The sequence below is a fragment of the Zootoca vivipara genome, chromosome 5 (genome assembly GCF_963506605.1).
Source record: "Zootoca vivipara chromosome 5, rZooViv1.1, whole genome shotgun sequence".
Lineage (NCBI taxonomy): Eukaryota > Metazoa > Chordata > Lepidosauria > Squamata > Lacertidae > Zootoca > Zootoca vivipara.
Genome location: NC_083280.1, coordinates 20,746,131 through 20,773,132, shown reverse-complemented (window position 1 = coordinate 20,773,132; position 27,002 = coordinate 20,746,131). Strand labels below are relative to the sequence as shown.

General features: G+C 37.3%; 1 protein-coding gene across 2 annotated transcripts in view; it reads left to right on the top strand.

Moving 5' to 3' along the window:
• Window positions 1-27,002, top strand: part of RSRC1 (arginine and serine rich coiled-coil 1) — a 160,593-nt gene that overhangs the window by 97,969 nt on the left and 35,622 nt on the right. The gene's annotated exons all lie outside the window — the stretch shown is intronic.

The following is a 27,002-nucleotide window of genomic DNA, read 5'->3' as shown; positions in this document are numbered from 1 at the left end:
GAATTCCTCCCAATAAATGTTTCCAGTGCTTTATTTTTGGAGTAATATTTTCTATTTCATAAATTTATTAAATACACTGTGTGGATACCATTTGCAAATAGAATAGCAGATAAACTTGGAAGCATCCAAGTTGTTAGCTGTGCTTACTATGTACAAGGAAAACAAGCATACTAAATTAGATTACTGTCTTGGGCATCTGAAAATTTTCCCGTGCAAACTGAACATTTGCTGATGCAAATTAGTTTGATTTGCATTGGAATTTTTTCAGTACAAAATTTCCTGATAAACCCATATCACAGGTACAAAGGTTAAAACATATGACACTCCTTGCCCCCTGACTTATCAAATGAGACATGATACGAAAGGTGAAAGGGACAGGAAGAGGAAAGCAGAGAAATTCAAATATCAGTTCTTGAAAGTTCCATCCTCTCAGCTGTGTAGTTTGATTTTGGCTGGTGGGTTTCCTTGCATCTAAGTACTGTATATTATCACATATACATACGATAGATGCCCAAGAGTGAGATGGTACATAGAATCATAGAGTTGAAGGGACCACGAGGTTCATCTAGTCTAACCTCTTGTAATGCAATCTTTTGTCCAACATGGGGCTCTAACCCACAACCCTGCAATTAAAAGTTGCTTTGCTAGAATCCTATTGACCTTGTTGTTGCTAAAATAAAACTGCACATTAAAAAAAAATCCAGATTTTTAGTATACTTTTTAGATGCTTAAATTCATTGTGAAACCTGCTCTATATACCGTATTGCGTGTGAAGAAAGAGCCCGAGTGTGCACATTATCATGGAGACCACTGAAATTCCAAATACAACTCCTAAATGACAAGCAAATATTCACTATTATCTGTTATCTATGTGCATAGTTTTGAGACCAAGTGAAACAAGCCCTGTTCCTATTTTTTTTTTAAAAAAACCAATTGTCCAAGGGTGGCATGGTTTTGTACATGCAAACAGCTATTGCCGATAAAAGTTCTCACTTGGTTTATTTCACTTCTACACAGTTCTTTCTCCATAGAACTCAGTTTGGTTTTTTTGGTTTTCATAAAGTTTCTGGGCAATCTCCCATCCCGAAGACTTATAGAGCCTGGCCTGCTTTGCTTCAAAAATGGAGCTGCATCATATACTTTCAAACCATTCTCTGAGCACATTGAAAGCATATGTTCCAGATCACTTATAGTATAGTGCCTAATCATAGTCTTAGCTGTAGTCAGTGTATTTATATACCACAGTTTCAACAAATTTATTTGTGCTCAAAGCAATCCAAATGCAATTTTCTTTAGGTACCATACATATGCTATAGAATAAACATAAAAACTATAATATCACTGCAACATTACATTAATAATTCAAAAGTTTATTTAAAACTATCAAAATGAGCAAGTGAGCAAAATGCTTGCCAATAAGTTAGCTAACACCTTCACATCCCAAAGTAACCCCAAAGCTGATGCTATTAGTGTATTTCAACCTTTCCCCAAAACTTCCAGACCTAGACACAAGAAGCCATAAATTCCTGCCCTATACAGTTCCTCAATGTAAGTCAAGTTTATTAACTCCAGTGGTCTCCTCTGAATAAAATTTACTTAAATATTATCCAGTGTCTCTCTCCCCAGCTGAGCCTAGGCTTTGGTACAAATATTCTCTTCCACATAGTTTCAAATTACAGTCGTACCTTGGAAGTCAAACGGAATCCATTCTGGAAGTCTATTCAACTTCCAAAACATTCAGAAACCAAAGTGCAGCTTCTGATTGGTTGCAGGAAGCTCCTGCAGCCAATTGGAAGCTGCGGAAGCCGCATCGGACGTTTGGGTTCCAAAGAACGTTCACAAACCAGAACAATCACTTCCGGGTTTGCAGAGTTCGGGAGCCAAAACGTCCAAGTATCAAGGCGTTCAGGATCCAAGGTACGACTGTATATGTTCAAGAGTTTAACTGGGTAGCTGCAGTGTTTCTGATTCAATGGCCATTTTTATACCTTGCAGTTATTGATTGATTTATTACATTTATATTGGCCTTTTTATGCAATGCACTCAGATACCAATGTAGTGTACATGCTGTAGCAACGGTGTATGTATATAAGCAGAAAGATGCCCATGAATATATTTGGGTACGGTGTTGATCAGTAATGTGCTGGTTGCTGTGGATCATTATTGCTGAACTTGTCTGCTGAGGTCACACTTCACTGTGTTTATATTTTTAACCACCGTATTTCAAACATTGACAAAATATGAGCTTGTGCCATTAAGGCAAATGCATTTGTCCCTCTTTTGCCCTCATAATTCCAGAGGAGATGCATGCTGCTTAGACAAATTAGTTATTTTAAACTTTGCTATTTTTTGTATTGGCTGAATCTAAAATGTGCCTTTAAGCCGTATGCTATTAACATTTTCTTCAAAGACTCCAGCTCGAAACAGATGATAGAATGAGCTGTGCTCTCCAGCAGATAAATTTACAGTATTCAGCTGTTGTAGGTGATTATGCCAGGTTGCAACAAAATAAAGCCTAAAGCATCATATTAACTGTGCCATTTATATGGGTCCTAATACACTCTGAATAAAAGCCTCAATTACTAAGCACTTTTGAGTCCTGACAAAGCAGACCCATGATGTTAATGGTATCTTTATAACCTTTTTAACTTCTTGTTTTCTCTGACAGAGCTCTACAATAACAGCAATGGTTTGCCCTTGGCAAGCAAAAATTCATTTTGAGACAATAATAATTATTTACTATTTAGAAAGATGGCAGTAAAATTTATCTGAATGAGATTTTCCCGAGAAAATGCAAACTGATTGAATTACTTTCTTTAATCGAGTGGTGAAACATGTAGTAGTTGAAGCAGTGAGCTTAATGTTTCTCTTCCTTTTTCAATGGAACAATAAACAGTTTAAAAAAGTAATCTGAATGATAACGCTTATTTAAAATCACATCTTTGCCATTCCTTAATAGACTAGAATTGCTGTTCCTTTTTCTTAAAAGAATATGGGGAGTACCAAGTGTTGTGGTACTGTATCCTTAACTGTATCCTATTAATTTATCTCAAAGTATTTCTTGTAACCTAAAAAGCAGGAGAAATAGGACATCAACTTGTGTTAAAGGCTGGGATCCAAAAAATAGAAGTAAAAAATCCATATGTAGTATCTGCTTATCACTCTTCAGCAGAGCCTTCTGAGAGATAAACAAAGCTTATCTAGAAATTTGATCTACCTGTGTCAGCTGCTATTCTTCTGAGATTATATGCCCCTTTAGATCCAAGCCCCACCCCATAAGTAAAAACATGCTATTAAAACATGGGTCATGTTGGAGATCAAAGGGATAAATTATTACAATTTGAAGGGGAAAGGACTAAGCTAAGAAACTTTTTTTAAAAAAAACATTTAAATCAGTATTACTGTAAACTTCTTTGAAAACATGATTGTGTACATTGGGGTTTTACCCCAAACAACTGAGCTCCTTTGGAACAGCAGTTATGATCCAGGTCTATATGTACATAGATTCCAGTGGTGGATTACCAAATTTGGCTTTCTATAACTTGTATAAATATTGTTTAGAAAGTCACCCTCAGTGACTCAGTTTACCCTCTTTTATTTACAAACATGCAACATTCTCTTGATTCTGGATTGCTTCTAGTTGTTTGAATTTCATTTGCAGATGTGCGGCCCATTTCGTTGGGTGGCTGGACAATTGTGGCAGCTTAGTGCAGATCAGGTGTAGGTATGCTGAGAATCATATACTGTAATCATGTTAGGATTGTGGGCTATGATTGGTAATATAAAATGGCTGAGAAGGCCAGGCACAAAACCTCATCAAGACAGAGGGTGTATGACATTGCATATTTGAATATTAGCATTAAAAAAAAGTTCTGTCAAGTATTGCTAAAATTGGTTGGAAACAATGTGACAAGAGTACATGTGCTGGTTATTCCCATACTCAAAATTATGAAAATGTTTTATTGTATATTTTATATTGTTTTGGATCTTAAACTGCCTTCTATATTATCCTGGGATAAATGCTTAGGAAGGGCAGTATACAAATGCCTTAAGTAAATAATAAATAAGCATTATTTTTTTTCTCCTAAGGCTTTGGCTCCACGCCACTCCTTTAGCATTGATTTTGTATTCCAGAATGTATCCCCTTTTAAAACCTGTTACACAATTGTGCTTATATTTCTAGTGTGGAGTTAAAACAGATAAAAAAGACTTGGGGTGAGATACAGTGTAGCATGATTAGTCATGTGCTTATGAAATAGGGCTTTCCATTCTCTCTGCATCCCCCTATGCATCTCCAAAATCTGCTCCAGATATCTTGAAATCCTCCAGATCTTTGAAGTGGAACGAGCAGATTGTTTTTTTTTGGGGGGGGGGGCTCTCATGGTGGGGGCTTGAGGGAGGAGGAACCAGTTGCAAAAGTGGGTGGACATTCACAATTAGTGATAAAATGCATCTGTTAAATAACGCTCAGAAATCCTTAACATGTAATTTGTTGAAGTCAGCCAGGCAATTACTAGCACTTTGTGTTTTAGCAGTGTATGAATCTTGCACCTACAATGTTGTAAATATAAAAAAGCAAAATAAATTGTGAAGTTTTTACAAGCGTTGACCTTTTTTATATTGATTGGCTTAGTTGTTGTTGTAGTAGTATATTTGGTATCTGAGGGTCATACATTAAATGTTTTTTGCTTTGAATTTTTCTTTCTTGAAAAGAGCATTTTTGTTTGTTTCACATGGGAGGTTCATGGCCATGGGTAGAGCCTTTTACATGGAAACAAAGTAACAGATTGAAGTGGTTTCAGGGCTTCAATCCCTTGGTAAATTAGCCAGCAGGCTAGCCTTTTTATAGATGTGCTAAACAACAGGTTGATGCCATTTGGGTTTTAGCAATGAGAATTACCTGAGGGAATATGAAATGAATAAGAAGAGAGATAACATGGTGAGCAGGACTATTGTAGCAGAGCACACTTCTGTCAGAAAAAAAGCAATACCTAAAAAAAAGAAGGGGGTGTTTATGGTAATTTATGGCATGATCTCTATTTTTCTGGTTTCGTGATTACAAATAAGAACATTAAATCATTTTGCTGAAGTAAAGCTTTGAGATCCGAATTTAGTAAAAAAAATGGAATTTGTAATAATAAAAATGTAATATACATGAACTGTTGGTGTACATGCAAGCAGTTAATGGGCCTTGTGAAAGCTAAAGGTTAAAGGAGCAAGGGGTTTATAGGTTATTTTGTAATATAATAGTGCATAATAAATACTATATCACTGCAATACTTCACATTTGTACAGCAAATTTCATTTTCTCTCTATGGAAATAAGCATAATTTGTTGCATAAGCCAAAAGGTGTGAACTAGCAAGCACTAATTTCTCTTATACAAATTCTAAAATCAGAACTTATTATAATTGTGATATTGATAGCAGGAAGCAGCAGAGAAAATTGATATGATGAAATCATTAAACCTACCTGTTAGCCTCTGAGGCCCTCTCTCAGGGCTTTTAATTTTCTATTTACAAAGGGGTTTTAGAGATCAATATGAAGATCTGTTGATAATATTATATTTAATTAGAGTAATCAAAAACCATGCTCAGAGCATGACACCTGCCAGGGAGAGCTTCAAAAAGCAACTAAGCAGCATGTGTTAGTATAGCCTCTTTTACTTGTCTATGAGCACTAATCTAGCAAAAGTCCCAAATGGGGCAGCTAGTCAGCTACTTCATTGACTTTGATCTGGTTTGGGGGGCAGTTTATTTTCCCATAATGCCATTGATCAATGATTTCCTTTCAGCAGTTTTGTAATTAAAGGGCTTTAGTCAGTTTGTGCCGTGTTGTCTTGAAATTTATTATTCTTGGGGATTTAAAGACGATCGATAGGGTGAAGTGGCCCTGTGTTTAGACCAGACCAGAAGGGACCCTACTGATAGAATGAGGAATAGGGCAAGGCAAGGCAAGCATGAAACAGGGCTTCAGGATATAAACAAGATATTTACTTGGGATTTAGAGCTGACCTATTTACAGCCCATCCCTCTTAACTATTCATATTTTTGTAGCCTATTTTATCACAGTAAAACTAGTATATCCTGATTCTTTCAGTTACTGTGTTGATACACATTGTTTATGAATTTCCAAACTTTTATGGAGTTTTATAAATGTAAGCTATTATTAGTTCTAATTTTGCATAATTCACCAAATCACACACAAAAGTTGTTATACCTAGAGAAGTGATCTGTCTTTTAAAAATGGAAACACTAAAATGAGTGGATAATATATATGAGGGACACTTTTATTTCACACCAGTTCTTGGCTTGTCCATGCTCATGCAAAATAAAAAAATTCACTATGTTTACACCCAAAAAGTTTTAATATTCAGTATGTTGGATAGTATTTGAATGTTGTGCAACACAGAGGAGAACAGATTTAACAGTGATGTTGAAAATTATTCTAAGGCACATATCATAGTGCAATCAGGACCCACGTTTCAACAGTTTTTCCAATAGATATGACGTTTTATTTTTATAATTAAAACTTCCTTGAGCAGCACCTTATTAAGAGGACAATAGTAAGATTCATTTGAAAGAGACCAGAGATTGTGCACATTTGGGTCAGTTTATATCTCTCCCCCAAGAACTGCTTCGGGTATTTTTAATGGGCAGGCTCCTATGTAACTTAAGGAATTGCAACTGGAACACGAAATCTGGAATACCTTAGTGCAGGGCTGTCCAACAGGTCGATCGCAATCTTCTGGTCGATCATGAGGTTTCCCTGGTAAATCCCAGTCAATCGCAGGACCCAGAGTGCCCCCCCAAAAAAGCTCAACAAATTTGGCTGATTGTTCCCCCCAAAAAGCTCTGATTTAGCTTCTCCCCCCAAAACTCAACAACACTCGTCAGTCTTCTCTAAAAATTTAATTTATTTGACAATAGTGCAACCAATCATTAGCAAAAAAATACCATAAGTATGCGTGCCAACCAAATCTATTATCAAATCCTTCCAGATCTAATAGAGCTGTATTTTTTAAAAAATAAAATAAAATCCAATCCCTTAACCAACAAAGCCATGAAGCTTCATAATACAATTTCAAATCTGGTAAAGAGAAACATCCTCTTTCCTTAGTACGGTATCTGTGAGCAATTTAAATTTAATTATTGGTTTCTTCCCTTGCCAGATGAATCTTGTAATTATTTTTTGCCATTCTTTAAAATTACATACTCCATTTATAATTGGGATTGACTGAAATAAAAATAACATCTTTGGCAGCATATTCATCTTAATCACTGAAATTGTACCCCAAAAGGATAGTTTCATTCTCCCCCAGTTTTTTTTATAGTGGGAGTAGATCACAGTCTCCTGAAAGTTGGATGTGCCTGTCTTAGTGCATATGCAGAAGTGCTCCGTCTGCTGTCCTTGATCTATGTCATGAGTGGGCAAGTTGTGCCAATGAATACCACATTGTATATTTTTACAATTGCAAATTAGCTCTGCAAGCGTGTGTGCTAGCAAGGACCCAAACAACAACAAGAAGAAGTCTGATTTGAAAGAGTATATTAAGAGCCCACAAACTTGGGGAATGAACACAGTAGATGTTGCCTACCATGATTTTAAAAGGGACGCAGGTGGTGCTGTGGGTTAAACCACAGAGCCTAGGGCTTGCCGATCAGAAGGTCGGCAGTTCGAATCCCCTTGACGGGGTGAGCTCCCGTTGCTCGGTCCCTGCTCCTGCCAACCTAGCAGTTCAAAAGCACAAAGTGCAAGTAGATAAATAGGTCCCGCTCTGGCGGGAAGGTAAACGGCGTTTCTGTGTGCTGCTCTAGTTCGCCAGAAGCGGCTTTGTCATGCTGGCCACATGACCCGGAAGCTGTACGCTGGCTCCCTCGGCCAGTAAAGCGAGATGAGCGCCGCAACCCCAGAGTCGTCCGTGACTGGTCCTAATGGTCAGGGGTCCCTTTACCTTTACCATGATTTTATCTTTTTTTCAAAAACTCACTGTCCTACTACTCCAGGGTCCTGTATGAGTTCAGAACTACAGCCATCCATGAAATACCGGTACGTGGATAACTGGTCTGAACAGCTGTTTTCAATATTTCAGGACACACAAGTGCCCATTCTTGAAGATTTTCATAAAAGATCTCAGCATAGTTAACACTGAGCATTAATACTTCTAGTTAGTATTTCAAAATACTTTTATTGTTTTCCTCTGTTGAATAACAAAGTAAAGGATATTAAGCGTTAGACCGCAACGACTTGGATTAAAACTTGACAGATACAATGTAATTGGTGGGTTTTATCTACCGTAGTTACTTATGCTGAATAATACTGCTTATTTATTATCTTCTTGTAGCTGTATACAAATATATTGGTGCACATGTCTGTGCTAATATTATTCCCTCAGAGTTATGAGAGGGAAGTTGGGACTTTCAAGGTTCCAAATGAGCAAGATGCTTGTGTATATTATGAAACATGTCCTTGGAGAAGACTTTCTGTGCTGACAACAAATCTTACTTAAATACTTGTTCAAGAAACCAGGTCTTTGTTAACACATATTTCAAATCTTACAGATTTAATGCATGGCCTTCTAAACCACCTTTGCTCTGAATGTATTAAAAATGTAATAGTTACAGGCAAATCCATGTAGAAAAATCCTGTACCTAAATCCTAAGCAATGTATTCCTGTTCATATTCCTCATAATATCAGTACAGCTTTCTCTTAATGCAGCTACTGAAGCTCAGATAGGTTTGGCACAACTCCAAGAGTAAACCACTATATGTAGTGAAGATAAATTGCTTGCATATAATAGCATTTCTTCATATTTCTCCTTATACAAGACTAAAATCTAAAACTCATCCACTGAATTTGTAAGCAGTGTGCATAGGCAGTTTTGATTCTTTTCTCATTGGTATTTAATAAGACAAATAGTGAGCGAATTATTATTTTAGATAATGGATTTAAGCTAAAAATCCAGCAAAGTTTCTCAGAATTTGTTTCTCTCAAAATTGTGTGTGGATCATTGGTTTCTGATATAGAGTACTTATTCATTTTAAGAATATTGAGGCATGCTGTTTTCAAAGTCAGCTGTGGCTTCTTCAAGGCTATTGGCTGTGTAATTGAGAGTGTCTTGGCATCAGCAATAACTTTTTTACACAAATCTCTCCTTGATGTACCTTCTTCTCTCTTTTGATGCCAGGTGTCAAATCCTTTTGGTTGTCTGCCTTATGAGTTTTCACTTAATATACACTAAATCCTGCTGGCTTTTGTGTTTGCCCTCAAAGGTTTTCTCTTCATTCCCCCAGAAATAAGTACACATATTCAATTATTAAGTGGGCCTCTACCAAGTCTTTGACATCACTTCCAGACAACAGCTTCCCTTTAAAAGAGCATGTGTGTTTATGCTATTTTGGGTACCCTGATAGAAGTGGGGGGGGGGCGGACCATTGGGAAGTCGTGCCTCTTGTGTATTTATTTAACAGGATTTATATACGAACCGCTTAATCAACCTTAACTTCAAAGCATTTTTCACAAAATATAAATGCTGATTAAAAATATTTCCCCAAAAATCAAACTTTAAAAACAGGCTCCCCTAAAGAATTATCAAAATATGAGTAAAATCAGCAATGGTTAAACATGCACATAATAAATTAAAATTACACGTTAAAATTTCCTGTCTGGATAGAATCATCATTTAAGCCAAAATAAGCTCCTGGCAGAGAATTAAGCCTTGGAGTTTTGGGTTGAGAATGGCTGCCTGGGGTACTCAGTTCAATGAGGAAGCCCATATACTCTTGGAAGCCACAAAAGCTATTTGCACCTGTCCTCTGTTCAGAATGGAATGTAGGATGGGTGCCTATACCTGGCATCTGATGAAATGTGGGCCAGTTTAAGGGGGCATGTTCAGGATAGGAGAGGCGGAACCAGTGCAAACAAGTCTGAGCAGGAGAGCAAACAAGATATTTACTGATAAATTTTGTAGGTGCATTGGAGGTACTGGGTTGGCACACTGGTGCTTATGGGCACCATGTTGACGACTCCTGAACCATAGTGTTTTTCTGGACTTCCATATAGTGATGCTTCATTGGTATTTTGATGATAACCGCTGACAAACCTAGACAGCATCTTAAAAAGCAGAGACATCACCTTGCCGACAAAGGTCTGTATAGTTAAAGCTATGGTTTTCCCAGTAGTGATGTATGGAAGTGAGAGCTGGACCATAAAGAAGGCTGATCGCCGAAGAATTGATGCTTTTGAATTATGGTGCTGGAGGAGACTCTTGAGAGTCCCATGGACTGCAAGAAGATCAAACCTATCCATTCTGAAGGAAATCAGCCCTGAGTGCTCACTGGAAGGACAGATCATGAAGCTGAGGCTCCAATACTTTGGCCACCTCATGAGAAGAGAAGACTCCCTGGAAAAGACCCTGATGTTGGGAAAGATTGAGGGCACAAGGAGAAGGGGACGACAGAGGATGAGATGATTGGACAATGTTCTTGAAGCTGCTCTGGTCCATGGGGTCATAAAGAGTTGGACATGACTAAATGACTAAACAACAACAAACTTTTTTTGAATCAGAAAAGACCATGCAAGCCCTGGATCAGTGCCCAACACAGTGGTGGACTGTGGAGGGCCAACAAACTGAGTCTGAATCATGGCAAGATGTAACTGCGATGGGATAGTAGTCCCAAGTCTGGATAATTGGTTGCCTTCTTGTTGTGGATGGGGTTGTACTCCCCTTGAAGAAACAGTTTCGTCTGCTCCTAGGCCCAACTCTGTCACTAACGTCCCATGTGACCTCAGTGGCTGGGAGCTTTGCCTGATAAGATAGCTACAGGCATTTCTGGATCTAACAAGCCTGACCACTGTGGTCCATGTACTGATAACCTCCAGATTAGACTATCCCTGAGATTGGTCCAGGAGCTAGAGCAAGTGCAAAATGCGGTGTCTCGGCTGCTCACTGGGATAGAATATTGCTATCATGTTATACTGCTGCTGAAAGAATTGCAGTGTTAGCTCCTGGGCTATGTCTATGGTTCTAGTAGTGGAGTACAAAGCCCCATATTTCCTGGGCCAAGGATACCTCAAAGATTCTCTCTCCTCTTATATACCCAACCAACCACTGCACTTTGCAGGAGTAGGCCTCTCACAGATACCTTCTCATCAGGAGATCCATTCCGTAAAGTATAGGGATTGGGCCTTGAGTGCGGTGTCTCTTACGCTTTGGGACTTCCTCCCTTTACATTTCAGACAGACGCTGATTCTCTTATTGTTTCGGGGCCTATTGTTCGTTTGTTTGCCATGTTGTTATAAGACATCAGGGCATTAGAATTACTGGCTAATCAGAAACAACTGTATAGGTATAAAAAGGTCTTCAAAAGATGCCTGAAAGTCAAAAGCAAGGATGCCTGCCAAATCTCTGCTGGAAAAGTGTTGCACAGTATGGAACCGACAACACTAAATACCGGACTTCTAGTGGGAGTCTGACAGATCTCTGAAACACAAGGGACATCTAGCAGCACTCTTCCAGATTATCTCAGAGATCAAGCTGGGATATACCTTGGCCCTTAAGGTATTCTGGGTCCAAGTTGTTGAACAACAAGTTTTCCATCAAGCCTTTTAAATGGATATTTTATCCTAATCTGTATCTTTGTTGGAATTGAAATGGTTCTTAAATATGTTTTCTTAATTGTTGGTGTTTTTTGCTGAATTGCTTTGGGATGATTTATGGGAAGCTATTCATAAATTAATTATATAAATGAATACTTAGTGCCTGGTTATTGGTTATTCTGGCAAGCATTTAAGGGTATGTGTGATGGCTTATATTTGTTCCGCTGTGTTTGTTTTTGACGTAGTGATTTGCTTTTCTGTCTGCTTTTGAAAAGCAACTTGGATATGATGCATTAGATTTAGGGCTCTCTCTTACCCGTTCCCCAGATAAGTCCATTTAAGTTATACTTCCTTTCAATTATACTTTCACTTTGTCTACTAAGAGAATCTTGTAGGAATTCTGGAGTGTTACATTACTTTTTGAATGTTGTAACTAATTTAGACATTTTTTTGGTACAAAGTATTTTGTTGTTTTTACATCTGTATTGGGTGTTGCACAGATCTTGTGCTGCTAATAGAATTGTTTTGTTGAGCTACCAACCTCTTCATGCTGTCTTAGATTTCCTTCAGTTCTTGGTCAGACTTTTTACTCAGTAGCCAACAGATTTATTGCAGGCCTGTACCATTAATACTTCTTGTATTTTTTGTTCCAACAGGCCTCAGCCCTTGAGGGTTTTATCAAGCTCTGAATTAACTGTTATTGACTTCATTTAGTGCTCTTTTTGCTTACCTTCATAACAGAAGCATATATAGGACTAATTCATAGGGTATGATAATCACAAAAGTACTTTTACACCACCTAAAAACCTCAATTACTATATACATTGAATTCAACTTTTTAGCACTGCTTTTAGATTTGTAACTGCAAAATGGAATAACAAGAGTTTCCAATATGGATTTCTGATGACAGCCAGAACACATTTCTGCTTGTGAAATGGAAGCTGCATTTAATAGCTTATGTTTCATATGCACACATCTCTGATAATAATGGATGATCACATACCTCTTAATTGCAGAGTTGTTAGCTGGTTATACTAATGTCATGTTCATAAACAAATATATTTCACATATGTTCATGTAGTATATTTTGGTGAAGAAATATATTTTCTACATCTTATTTGTATGTCTTTCTTTTACATAGTCAAAATCTTTTGTCATCTGTATGATTTTCATTTGTACGGATACCTGACATTTTTAAAATGGCAGATGAAAGTAAGGTTCATGCTTTAGCATAAGACAGTTCACGTTTGCAGGAAAACTGTCAGGTTAAATTTGGTTGTTAACTGCAAAGAGAAACGTCATCTGTCAAATTTAATGAGGAGATTGTAAAATAGTGTATTTGACTTGTTGCTGCCACACTGAAGAGGGAAAAAGGGGTCTGGTTGGAAAACAAAAGGCCACAACATCATTTGGCAAACAAAATAAGTAGAATATACCTATAAATGGTGAACAGTCCCTCCAGTTTGCTAATCATGTGGGAGTTTCTCAACATTCCAGATGCTAGCATTTTTGGAGATCATAGCATAGATCAAAGGTGGTTAATATGATGTTGCCAGACTCCAGCATCTATTATTTCTGACTATTGGCTATCCCGGCTGTGGTTGATGGGAATTGTATATTTGTATATTCTGTTTATTCTTACTCATTTTTAATTACCGGTATTTAATTTTAATTTTAAATGGAGTGGAAGAAGAAGAAAATGCCTGAGTAGACTTACATTGCCAAAATGGAGAAGCAAGTCCTTGGCTTCAAAGCTGCAAAGCACTTGCCCTTCCTGTCTTCTCCCTTGCAGCACCCTGTGCCTCTTCATTCTGCTCTGGGGACAGCACAGACCAGAGCACTAGGCTTAAAGTTACAAATGAGGCATTATAAATTTATTGAAGCTTATTATTCTCAATATTAATAAAGCACAATGTTTGTTTAAAGCAGGCTTCCTCCACCTCGGCCCTCCAGATGTTTTGAGACAATTCCCATCATCCCTGACCACTGGTCCTGCTAGCTAGGGATCATGGGAGTTGTAGGCCAAAAGTGTTGGATTATGGGAGGGCCGAGGTTGAGGAAGCCTGGTTAAAAGGATTAGTTCTTTTGGTTCTACTTAGTTACTGCAACTTAGAATAGCACTGTATAAGCAATATGCTTACTATCCCTTTAAGAATGTGGCTTGTGAGGTTACAGTTTTATTCCCCAAATTAAGCCCTTTCGAATTGTGCCATCACTCTCCTCCTCCAGCTCATAAATTAATTATATACAGTGGTACCTCGACTTACAAAGGCGATCCGTTCCGCGGCGCTCTTCGGAAGTTGAATCCTTTGGAAGTCGAAGCGCCCATTTTGCGCATGCGTGAAGTGTGATTTTGCACTTTGCGCATGCGCAGACCGCGTGCACCGCTTCTGCGCATGCGCAGAACACACATGCGGTGAAAATACTTCCGGGTTTGCGGAGTTCAGAAGTTGAAACCTTCGGAAGTTGAGGCATTCGTAAGTTGAGGTACCACTGTAAATGAATACTTAGTGCCTTATCAAAAATTGGTTATTCTGGCAAGCATTTAACGGTATGTGTGGTGGCTTATATTTCTTCCTCCTCCAGCTAGCATACAACTCACTACACTTTAGCTGTAAATTCCAACTTGGTCCTCACTTCCTTCACTTTGGAGTCCTTCAGACTTCTTGCAGGATTTCAACTGCGGTTTTCAACCTGATTCAGCGACAACTGTCACCTTAGATTCACAAGAACCAGCTGTTACTTGCCAGTAGCTGCAGGGACATGAGTTCCTGGGTTGCTTCTTCTGCTTCCCTTCAGATGCCAACCTTTGCTGCTGCTATTGCTGTTGCTGCTCTGCTCCTGGCCCCTTCAGGCTTCCCCAGACCTTTTCCTAACTCCCTTGCCATTCCATTCCAACCAGCATCAGCTCCAACTACTTTACTTGACCTGGCATTTTATTTATAACTATGGTTAATTAAAATAAGCTACCTTCAGAAACCCATGGTTTGAAGTTGCCTTGTTTGAAATCAGTGTTGTGCCAACCATAGTTTGCCATGTAAGTTGAAAAGACAAAGTGCAGTTAAGGGAAGGCAAAACTTCCACAGTCCTTTCATCCAAAAAGAAAGGGGAGCAGGGAGCACTTGAGCTCAAGGTTCAGTGTGGTAGCTGATGCACATCACATTCAGAGGAAATTTGGTTGTCTTTCACAGAAAGTTGCAACTGTTAAACCTCAAGATCAGACTGCCCATGTGCAAACTGCTTTATAGTAAAACGAATAAAAATGGGTGGTCGAAAATCCAATTTAAACTTTTAAGAAACAGTTTTTGTAAATTTCACAGACACCATTGTGGGATGTGTTCTTTTTAGGTTCTCTAGTTCAGTGTTCCTCAACCTTGGGCCTCCAGCTGTTTTGGGACTACAACTCCCATCATCCTTAGCTAGCAGGACCACTGCTCTAGTTGATTAAACTCTTGTACCCTATTTGACATACAGTGGTCCCTCGACTTACGAATGACTCGACATCCGTAGGTTTCGACTTACGAACGGGACAAATGGCCACACGCTTATGAAATTTTCTACATACGAACGGAAACCGTTGGCAGCTTTAAATGTGGTTTCCTCGACTTACGGATTTTTACATGCGGTTTCCTCGACATGAATTTTTCAGAATATTTTTTTTCCTATGGGAAGCCGCGTTTCGACTTACAAACTTTTTGACCACGAATGTGTATTCGGAACGGATTAAGTTCGTAAGTCGAGGAACCTCTGTATAGGACAACCCCTGATCCTGTCTGTGTTTCACCGATTCTCACTTTTTCTCATATTTTTGGCATGGCAGCTATATATTTGCTTTTTATTACCAAGCACTCCAATTTCTTCCACTTGGGTTGAACACTTTAGTGTATAAACACCTAAGCATTTAATTGGTCTCCCTATGCCCTTTTCATGTCAAATAAATTCTACAGGGTTGTGGTTTTCTTTTGGTATTTTTATACATTCATTGTTATTTTTTTAATGCTCATTCTAAAGTCTTGAGTTTAAGAGCTTAAAAGTTTCAAATTAGTCTTTAAAAAAGTGAATTCAGCTTTTTTATCTTAAACAGTTTTCATTTTAAAAAAAAAATCAAATTGTGAACCAGGAATGTGATTATGGCTGCCTCCTCCTCCTCCTCCTCCTTTGCCTACTTGTATTTCTGTTTTCATATCTATAACCAGAGTAAGAAGTAATAAATGTAATATATTTGACTTGGAAGATCTGTTCTCATCTACTATAACTGATTGTTATATGCTGAGAAAAGTGCACTGTAACTTAATATGGCATTGTCTTGAAATCAGATATGTCATTTCATTTGGCAACAAACCCAATAGTGCAGCTAGCTAATTACATAATCTGTAAAAACAACCTGATGAAAATTAGTCACACTAATAAAACATTGTGTTGATTTTACCTTGCGTAAGATTGTGTATAATATTTTTGGTTTTCAGCACAGAGTTTATAATGTGGTACTTGTTTTAAAAACCTTTTTTTCATAAATAGGTTTCTTTCTGAAGTATAAGGGAAAATAATAGCTAAAAATAAAATCAGAAAGCACGTTAGTTATATTCTTAATTGTTTTGACCATAGAATTAATTTTAAAGTCAAACGGAGCACTGCTTTTTCATCATTTGTAGCTCAGAATATTCAGCATGTCACAGATGTTCATGAATAATGTCCATTTAAAACTGTTGGCAACAGTGCTGGTAAGTTGGCTAGATGAATTAAATGTTGGGGGGATCTGACAGGCAGCACGCTGCTTTGTGATCATTCCAAAGTTCTAATAATCTCCCTCACCTTCTCTGCCTGCCACTAATGAAAGAGAATAGGTGATTGCACCTCAGGCTATGTTCTGCGCCTAATGACTCCTCCAAAGGCAGATTTATGAAGAAAAAATTAACTTTGAATGAGGATTGAATTGGCCCTGACAGCCTGATAGACTGTGACACAGATTCTGTGGCAAAACAGACGTAGCCCTAATTGATTATCAATATTTTAAGCAAAGTGATGAAAATAAGCATTAAGTGATGAGAAACACAGTCTTAATACAGTAGGCAGTAACCAGGATTTGGAGAGTCTTTGGGGAGGTAGCTCTTGATTGCTATTACAGAGCTTTATCTGTCAATTTTTACTGATTCCTTCCTAACAATCATTGTCCTTTTTGGGGTACCTCTCCCCTCCTTTGCAGATCTATGATTAGCATGCTAATATTCCGGTAAATCTGTAGTTTCTCTAGAGAAGTTTGTCGTATTTAGCTGTAAAAGTATCTTTTCATATTTTGCAGCTGGAAGTACAGCTGTGCTGTACATATTTCTACATCTCCAAAAATATATAAAATTTTCGTGCCTATATTTAATGTATATTGGGCAATCACATTTAGAAACTGTTGTAAATTTAAAATGTCACATTTTTGTTAAGTACTTAGTGCAATCAGAGTCTACTAACTTTTTTTCTTTAATAAAATGTAGTATAAAACCCACTGCAAGGCACCACTTCAAAGAGTCCGCCTTTGTAAGACATAAACTTTCCTGAGAACTGTTGGGGAAAAAATAATTGCTGCCCTTTAGAAGCACAATGCATTGTTTTAGTTTATTTTTTAAACTGTGTGTGTATATAGCTGATAATGAAATAATTCTGGACTTTTTATATTGTGTCCTCTGTACTTATTTTATACCATGTAGTATGGTTTTGTTACAAGCTGTGTTGGGTGTGGTTTACCCTGGAAGGTAACACATCATTTTTTCAAAATAAATAAATTTTAGAAGTGTACATAACACAGTGGATTTCTTGAAAGCAAAAAACTATTGACAACCACCGGGGAATCCAACACTCATCTAGTAAATGTTCAAATTAGAAGTTTCACTAGTGAATGTTAACAATAACCATTATGTGACAAACAAGTGATGGGCAATCTGCATTTCTCAGACATTCACCAGATATGTGCAAGGTTGTTAGAATTCCCGTGTGCTTTTGGACATTCATTGTAATTTACATAAAATAACTAATTTAGAATAGTCAAACTGAATAAATATTTATAGATGATCTTTCACTTATTCATGGTTTTGAAGTAGTATCAGACAAATTCAAATACATAAATGAATACACACAGAACCACTTAAGGTATTACACAGCATCATACACTTACCATTGTTCTTTGTCCTAACAATATTACTAAGGGTTATGAAAATGTTTGCATTGTGAATGGACAATGGAGCCGTGCAGGGAGATATACATATGTAATATATATTTTAGAAGTGTATACAGAATTTTTTTGACATCGTAATAACCTGAGAGTTCCTCTATGAATAGTTTTTTGGGGGAAACATTTTAGATGCCCTGATACATGTAATATATTACAGAAACTGGCATGTAAATTAGATAATGTCTTGCAAGCAATAGGAGAATGTGTTTTGCATTTTAGAGAGTCGTTTAAATGTTTTAGAAGTGTAAAAAATAAAGTTCATTGTAATGTAAGTAAAAGGAAAAATAGTGCAACTAATTATGCCTGCAGACTGTTAATTTGGGAGGGAGGAGTTCGCTAACAGCATTTGTTTTACTATTTTCCATGAAATGGAAAATGCTTTTATTCATAGCCTCTTCTCTCACATTATCTTTGTAATGCTCTGGTCTTTAGCTCTTCTGCTGTTCAACACTAGAGAGAGTTGCCTGTTTGGACAGGCACACTGGCTTCACAAAAAGGCTAAAATCAACCGTTATTCCAGTTTTCTTTTTACCTGAATTTAATATTTCATTCTTATAAATACAGCCCTCAGTAATTAATTGGACTATATATGATCACAATAAAAGTTTAGGATGCCTCTGCTAATCCCCAGCTAATTAAAATACATTGTACTGTAGTTCTGAATAGTTTGCAAACACAAATTTTATCCCCACATTCTTGACTTATGGTACAAAGTAATAACAAAGTAAATAGTATTAGCAGAAAAACAAAAATGGTTAGATGTAATGTACCCATCTCTGAGTACTTAACTGAAATTCAAACAGCTTTTAATTCCTTGGGGTTTTTGTTGCTATTAGTTCCCAGAAGGATATATTGTGTTATCAACACATAAATACTGTTAATCTTTGTTTTTTGTAATTATTATTGTTAGTCATTGATTTAAGGTAAAAACAAGTCTTTAAAAGAATTTTTTCAGCAACATTTTAAAAAATATAATCAGTTAACCTTCAAGAAGTAGAATTGAAATGAATCAGACTTGCTTTCTTTGAGGAGCCTCTTTTTTCTAATGCCAGTTTAAATAAAAGTAACATATTCTTATTAAAACTATCCTTTGGTTTAGCATAATTTTATTCCAGCATGTATTTTCTTAGCTGAAATCATCCATGGGACAAGTAGATCAAAAGGTTTCATTTCAACTTAATGCTTCAGGATTAGACAAACCCCCAATAATGAGTGCTTTATGCGTTATCTCATTTGTTTCATTCCTCTAGACAGACGCAGCATGGTTAAATAAAGATATAAATTATTCTAGTTGCGCCATCTAGTGAATATTCGATTTTTTGAGTGACACCTTAATGATTACATCAACAGAAACTAGAAGAAAGTCATTAAAATAGAACCAAAGATTTGATATTGCCATACTGTAGGTGCCTCAACATAATATTGTTGTGTCTTCAGATATAATGTTTTTCACTTTTCCAAATATGAAGTCTGAAACAGAAGTTTTAATACAACTTACTTTTTATAGATTTCTGGAAAACCATTTAGTCTTTCATTTTTCATCTATAAAAGAGGGGGAAAGCAATTCATAGTTTTAAATTATCTTTTCAGAATAGAACAATATATAAATATTGGGAAATAATTCTAATTTTAAATAATATGTAGACATGCAGTTTGTGCAGAAAACTCCTGTGGCACTCCAGATCAAGTAGTTTATATTTGTGCTGATTTATATCAACAGAATACTTATCTGCATAACTCAGAATTAGTTTTTAGCTTCAAGCCCTGCACCTGTACTTTGTGCACTGCAGCTGGAATAAAACCAGTTGAGGCATTATATTCTGATTACTCTTGTACGTTCAAGTGAAAGTGTAAATACAATCGATGTATTCCCTACTTTGTGAAGTGATGAGCAACAACCTATACACCATAGCTTTTCTGAGGAAAACAAAGTTTAATGGTTTTTAAAACCTAAAGCTGTAATCCTACGCATAAATTCCTGGATAGGAAGCCCCATCAAATTCGATGAGAATGATTTCTGTGCAAGCAGGCATAGGACTGGGCTGTGAATCAGGTAAAATGTAAATAACTGTTCTTCTGAAACACATTGGGAATGGAGACTCTCTTCTGCATATTCCAGAAAATCAGACTTCAGGTTCAGTAGAAATAGGTAGGTTAAACCTATTCTTGTACTATCCATTTTGGGAGCAGGTCTGGATGTTTTGTGCATACCACCTCTGTATGTTGTGTTGCTAATTTATTTCTTCTTAGAGTTACAGAGAGCCGTATAAATACATGCAGGTTTGTGTAAGCGTATGTAACATTATTAGCTTTGTTTGTTTTTCATTCTCCTGAGTTCTCTGCTTCAGATTGATATTTAATGTCTGTTGGATAATGTCTGCATGTTATTTACTAGTTCATTTTATTAATCACCCTTCATCCATCAGCGTTTCAAGGCAGCACACAATAGCTAAAAAAAAAAGCATAACGATAATCAAAACATTAATTAAGGTCCATGTTGCAAACCACACTTTACTATTAAGGGGATGTATTTAATGAGATGTGTTTATATATGACTAAGAATAGCATTAATGCTGGCTGTCTTTCATGGATGGAGCCTTTGTGAAATCTTTAATAGTGACCAATCTTATTTATTCTCAAGGAAATTCTGGAAAACTCTATATGACATCTTGGAATATGTACTTCTTGAAAAAGTTACTTGCCTGTTCCAGAAATTCTTCCTTTTTTTTGTCCTTTCGAATAAGGATTATTCACATATTTGCTGTTAGCTGTAAGGCCATAAAGCCATTTATATTTATTTCTACTGCAGTGTATTCAACATGTTCATAGTTTTCTAATGTTCTGGATGTTTTTTTTCACAGTTGAAAAAAAATGTTTGAAAGGAATTCAGTGTGTTTCAGTCAGTCTGGAAATAGCTTGTCAGGGGTTGTTGCTGTATATAGCCCAGGGTGACCAGGTAGCAGCAGAAGCTATGAGCATCCTTTACCAGTTTCAGCTTGCATGCCAGTCACACCCTTTTCTGGAGAAATAAATCCTGTTTCAGTTATTCATGGCCTTGTGATTTCCAAGTTGGATTACTGCAAATAAGCTTTATATGCAGCTGCCCTGGGTATAGTTTGGAAACTTCAGTTGGTCTAAAACACAGCTGCCAGGGTCTGTTGATGAGATCATGTTACTTTCATCTTACATTATCTGTGTTGGTTACCAGTTTGTTTCTGGGCTCAGAGCAAGGTGCCAGCCTTGACATTTGCAGCTCTAAAAGGGCTAGAACCAGCATATGTCAAAGATAACCTCCTTCCTTAAGAGCACTGAGATCAATCTCTGTGCTGCTTACTCTACTACTCCCTTACATTGTCTGATGCATGTTGTGTGACCACAGGAGGGCCTTTCCCATAATGCCATGTAGAACTTGGGACACCTCTAGGGAGGTTTGTCCTGGCCCTATTAACCTTTTGGTGAGCTGCAATGACTGGCATTCCTGTTCTCTCTCTCTCTCTCTCTTTCGCGCGCGCCCTTTTTTCCTTTTGTATTCTGTATTATATTTGTATTTTCATGCCTACACGCAGAGACTGTGTTATTGGCCTTCACTGTGTGTGTTTTTTAAATTGCGAACTGTTGCCATGCTGCTTTTTTAGTTCATTTTTTTATTGTTTTCATTGAAAATAATTAGATATTTATATTTTTGATAATCCACTTTGAATGTCTTATGGTAGAAAAGGGGGTACAAATGTTAGAAAACTGATAAATTATCCTCTCAGGTAATGCAATTGTATGTCCTTTCGTAATTTCTGCCAGCAAGGCAGAAATAGAGGTTTCAAGCCTAACAGATCGTGGAACAAGCCCAGATTCTCGAACATATTCCAGCAAAACAACATACCAATAAGAGCAAGTCTAACCGCCAGCAACAACAATGATGTCAGACTATCTAAACTGGGGGGCATTCTAGATCAAAAATTCCTAAACCAATGGGTAGCCTACAGAAAGTTCGAAATGAAGACTTTTTCCTCCATCAATGAAAATCTCTACTCCCAAGACCTACTCACATCAATAGATCTCCAGGAAACCTACCCACACATTCCAATCTATCCTTCACACAGCAAATACCCACATTTTGCCATTGGAAACACACATTACCAGTTCAGAGCCCTCCCATTTGGCTTGGCCTGTGCCCCCCCCCCCACATTTACTGAGATAATGATCTTCCTTGTAGCCCACCTCCACCTCCAGGGCATGCATATCTTTCCTTAGCTAGACCTGCTAATCTGGGCTCGCTCTACAGAGACTGGGCCACATCCGGCCCCCGGGCCTTAGGCTGCCTACCCCTGGCCAAGCACATTTCTGGCCTCTTGAATCCTCAGGTGTATTGGTTGAGCCTCCAGAGTAATAACAACTACACTCATTGGTTTTTCGGCAACTCGAGTTTGGCCAATGTCTGGTGGCTTTCTTTGCCTCCAACAAGAATTATCACCACCTATGGTTTCCACAAATCCTCCATTGTGCAGTCTCTCCTCCATGGCACGTATGGTACTTATCCACACAGAGTCAAATAATTAAACCCACTCATGATTATTTACATATTTTCATAAAGTAAAATATAAAAAACATAATTCACATTTTTCTAAGCAACCTAAAAATACCAATCAAACAACATATTTCATGAGTTTCTTAAATTGCACCCAAGGGTTTTATAGAATCCCTCAAGTTCCCATACCTAATAAAAATATTCTTTCAATCAAAATGTTATTATTAGCCTGTCAACCTTCTTTGTCTCTGAACAAAATTAGTCAATTTGTTCATTTACACAAATTCGTAATAGCCGCTGAAATATAGAGGTTTTTCTCCCTTGCCCTCACTCCGTAACAACTGATAGACATTATAGTTACTGTGAGAAAAAGAATGATATTTTTTCAGTCTTCTGTGGAAATTACTCATTTTACATAACCATACAAATTGAGGGTCTATATTTTGACCAGTCTTTTCTTCAATAATGACAAAAATCAGCTCCAACATTTCTTTATCCTAGGGCATGTTCAGAATTTTGTGTATGTATAATTCTGATATATAATTATTATTGTGCTGTGACCTAAGGAAGCAACCAAGTAAAGGGGCAAACATGCTTTGTACATAAGTTTGTTTCAGTTTACAAGCAGAGATATAGGTGTTTCAAAAAATATTGCTGCTGTTGCTGCTGATTAAATTTTAATATCCAATTCGTACCCTTTGCAGTAGACAGTAACTAAATCAGATAACCTGGATTGTATTCCAAGTCATACTCAAAGTAGACCCATTGAAAATGCTGCACTTAAAGTCAATCATGTCTATTGATTTCATTAGGTTTACTCATAGTATCTCTTAGTTCGACTCAACCCATAATTTCTATTTCATAATGGGTTTATTTTCTTGCCATGTAGGAATAATAATAATAATAATAATAATAATAATAATAATAATAATAGTAGTAGTAGTAAATTTTTATCCCTCCCATTTGGCTGGGTTTCACCAGCCAATCTGGGCGGCTCCCAACCGAATATTGAAAACACAATACAGCATTAAACATTAAAAACTTCCCTAAACAGGGCTGTCTTCAGATGTCTTTTAAAAGTAAGATACAGTAGTTGCTTGTTGCCTTGACATCTGATGGGAGGGCATTCCACAGGGTGGGAGCGACTACCGAGAAGGCCCTTGGAGCTGGACCTCAGTGTGCGGGCTAAACAATGTGGGTGGAGATACTCCTTCAGGTATACAGGACTGAGGCCATTTAGGGCTTTAAAGGTCAGCACCAATACTTTGAATTGTGCTCGGAAGCATACTGGGAGCCCAAGACTCTTCCCTTAATTTCTATTTTTAGACCATGGCAACTTGATTGCTGACTGGCGCATGCAAGTCTGATCGTATTACACCTATTAAAAGATCTTCTTGGACTCTTGAGTTTCTGTGCACAATTCAAAGCTGTGGTTTTGACCTTTAAAACTATGGTTGGTTTGGAACCTGGGCCCACTTTCTCCCATATGAAACTGCTGATATGAACCAGCTAATGTAACCCAGATTTATAAGAAGCTATTCAGGGAGCAGAGGTGGTCCAGGAAATTATATGCTACTTAGTTATGTGTTTTGGGTAAACTGGTAAAAAGCAGTATTAAAGATAAAATTATCAAGTGTATGGAAGAGCAAGTCTTGCTGAAGAATAATTAGAATGACTTCGGTCAAGCTAAGGTCTGTCTCGGCTTTTACAGTTCTTGGGGAGTGTTCTTGGAGTTCCCAAAAACTGGTACAATGTAAATGGTGGTGCAGGGGCTGCAAAAGAAAGGGGGGGAATTTGTAAAAAGCCCGTTCCTCCAGCAAGAGCCTCTGCTGGATTGCAGTTCCTTTTTCTCAACCACTCTAGTTGGAGGAGATTAGAGATGATTGAAGATAATAGGTGACCATTAAGGCCTGCTGAACTTGATTCACACTGCTTAGCAAGTCAAAACATAATGTAAAAAATTCCTTCCAGTAGCACCTTAGAGACCAACTAAGTTTGTCATTGGTATGAGCTTTCGTCCCCGGCACTAGGAGAAGGGGACGACAGAGGACGAGATGGTTGGACAGTGTTCTCGAAGCTACGAACAGGAGTTTGACCAAACTGCGGGAGGCAGTGCAAGACAGGAGTGCCTGGCGTGCTATGGTCCATGGGGTCACGAAGAATCGGACATGACTAAACGACTAAACAACAACAATGAGCTTTCGTGTGCATGCACACTTCTTCAGATACACTGAAACGGAAGTCACCAGACCCTTATATATAGTGAGATGGTGGGGAGGCGTATTACTCAGATGGGTGGTGGGAATGGGTGATTGGCTGATAGGTGTGGTAAACCTGTTAACGACTGCAATTGGTCTTACAGGAAAAAGCAAGGGGTGAGATGGCTAAAAATACCTTTATAGTGTATAATGAGATAAGAATCCAATGTCTTTATTCAGACCAGGTCTCTCCATGGTTTTAATTTTGGTAATAAGTTGCAATTCAGCAACTTCTCTTTCAAGTCTATTTCGGAAATTCTTTTGTAATAAGATAGCTACTTTGAGATCTTGTATACAATGTCCTGGGAACATTCTGCTTAGCAAGTGTTAGGCAACTTCTGGTTGATAGCTAGTGAGAAACATACAGAAAGCAGCAATGCAGACATGCTGTGATTTAGCAGTCTCATGGAACGCAGTAGTACAAGGATTATAGATTTCAGTTTGCTCTTTCCAAATAACTGTTTTATGAATTCAACACAGGAATATTTGGTTTAGAATTTTTGCATGCATGCAGTATTTTTCCAGAATTGCTCTGAAAGAAAAACAGAAATGTTTATTCTCCTGATTTTAAACTGTGACATCTTAAACTTCTCGAAATAGATTGTGTGTAATTCCTCAGCATATTCACTCGGAAGCAGTTGTTTCGCTGGAATATTCTTCTGAGTGGGCTAGGCTGAGCTTCTCCATTTCTGGGCCATATTAAAACATTTTAGGATGTGATGCATTTGCTACCAGGCTCAAATAATGGACCAAGAAAGGAAAATAAGCATCTCCTTTAAAATACCTTAAACATTCCTACTGGTACATAGAAGTCAAGAAAATTAGCAAAGTATAGATTACAGAGAAACACATGCCTAACTATGAGATAACAATCTCTCTTTTAAACTTAAATTTTTTTCTATCTTTCAAAAATATGATGAACTGTTCCTATGCAGGGAACAAATCAGTTATGAAGAACAAACCGGCATAGAGAAATAAATAAATCAAATTTAAGCCTCATAGTTTATTGAATCTAAATTTTGCCTGGTTAGCCTAAGAGCTATATATAAGCAATCCATCTTGTGTTGATAATGGAGGATCTTGAGACCCACCTAATGTTTGCATTATTAAATTTCAGTCTAATGAGCTTTGCTAATACATATTGAAGATGGTTGTAAGGAGTGGAATGTGAATCTGAGCAGGATAATTTGAAAGAAACATAAGCTGAGCATTTTACATGACTCAAGGGGTATAGCTACAATTACATGTATAACCAAAATTGAATTTAAATGGAATTTCTATTATCCTTATCCTGCTACTAGGGAGAATAAAGTGTAAATGAAGTAAAAGTCTTTACAGTTATCAGTGGTTTGTTTTTATTATCTAATTTAATAGATTCTTGTAAAGATATTGCTGGCAGAAAAGTTTTAATATTTCATGACTTTAAATGTAGCCTAAGTGTGTCTAAAAGCTTGGAAATGGAAACAGATGTCTCTGTAATTGCTTCTATCATTTCAGAACATCAGTATTTAAACTGTATATTTTAAGAAGGTGTATCTACTAAATACAAAGAGACATCAGCCTTTGAAAGTTGTGGTCATGTGTCATTCATGTACTTCATACTTACTATGTCAATTGAATATTCATATAACTAATGTATTGGTGCAGCAAACTAACGTAGAGCAAAACAGCCGGTATACTAGGCATATAATGGATTTATTACATATTAAGGGCTGGTCTAAAGCCTAACTACCCACGTTTTGGTTCTTCATCTTTTGACATGGCAGTACTTTTAAAAACTTAATATTTCATCAACTATAATGCTATTAGAGACTTATTCCAAGTTCCTCATCAGGCAGTGAGATGGCAATAAAAGAGAATGGCCCCTTTGAGACATTAACGCTTTGGAATAAATGATGTGCTAGAACAGAAATTTAATTAATTTACAGAGTATATTGATAGTCCCTTGTTACTGTGCTGTATATTTTTAATCTTCTTTAACATCTGTAGTAAAGTGTTTAAAACCCCTGCAGTTGAGCAACTTATAGATAATTAAGTAATAAGGGAAGCTGTTTCTAAAGGAAAGGAGACTCTTCCTAGAAGATGCTGTAATAACATGAATTAAATGCTGCTGCTATGACTTGCACTGAAGAAAAATATATGTAGAGGCCCTGATCCATCAAGTGACACTCTGTTGTGTCTACAGAAGGAAACAGGAAGCAGTACAAGGTTTCTTCATCCAGCAGACCAGTTGCAAAGGGAGCACCAGAGTATGGCATGCTTTGCTTATGGAGGCCAAACACTGGAGACGTAGAGGCCCATGAGTGCTTCAGTCTATTATCTAGTGGAAATGTATTGAGAAGAAAATGTGTGGTGGGATACTTCAAAGCATCCACGTATCTCAAAGATAGTCTAAGGAAAATGTTCG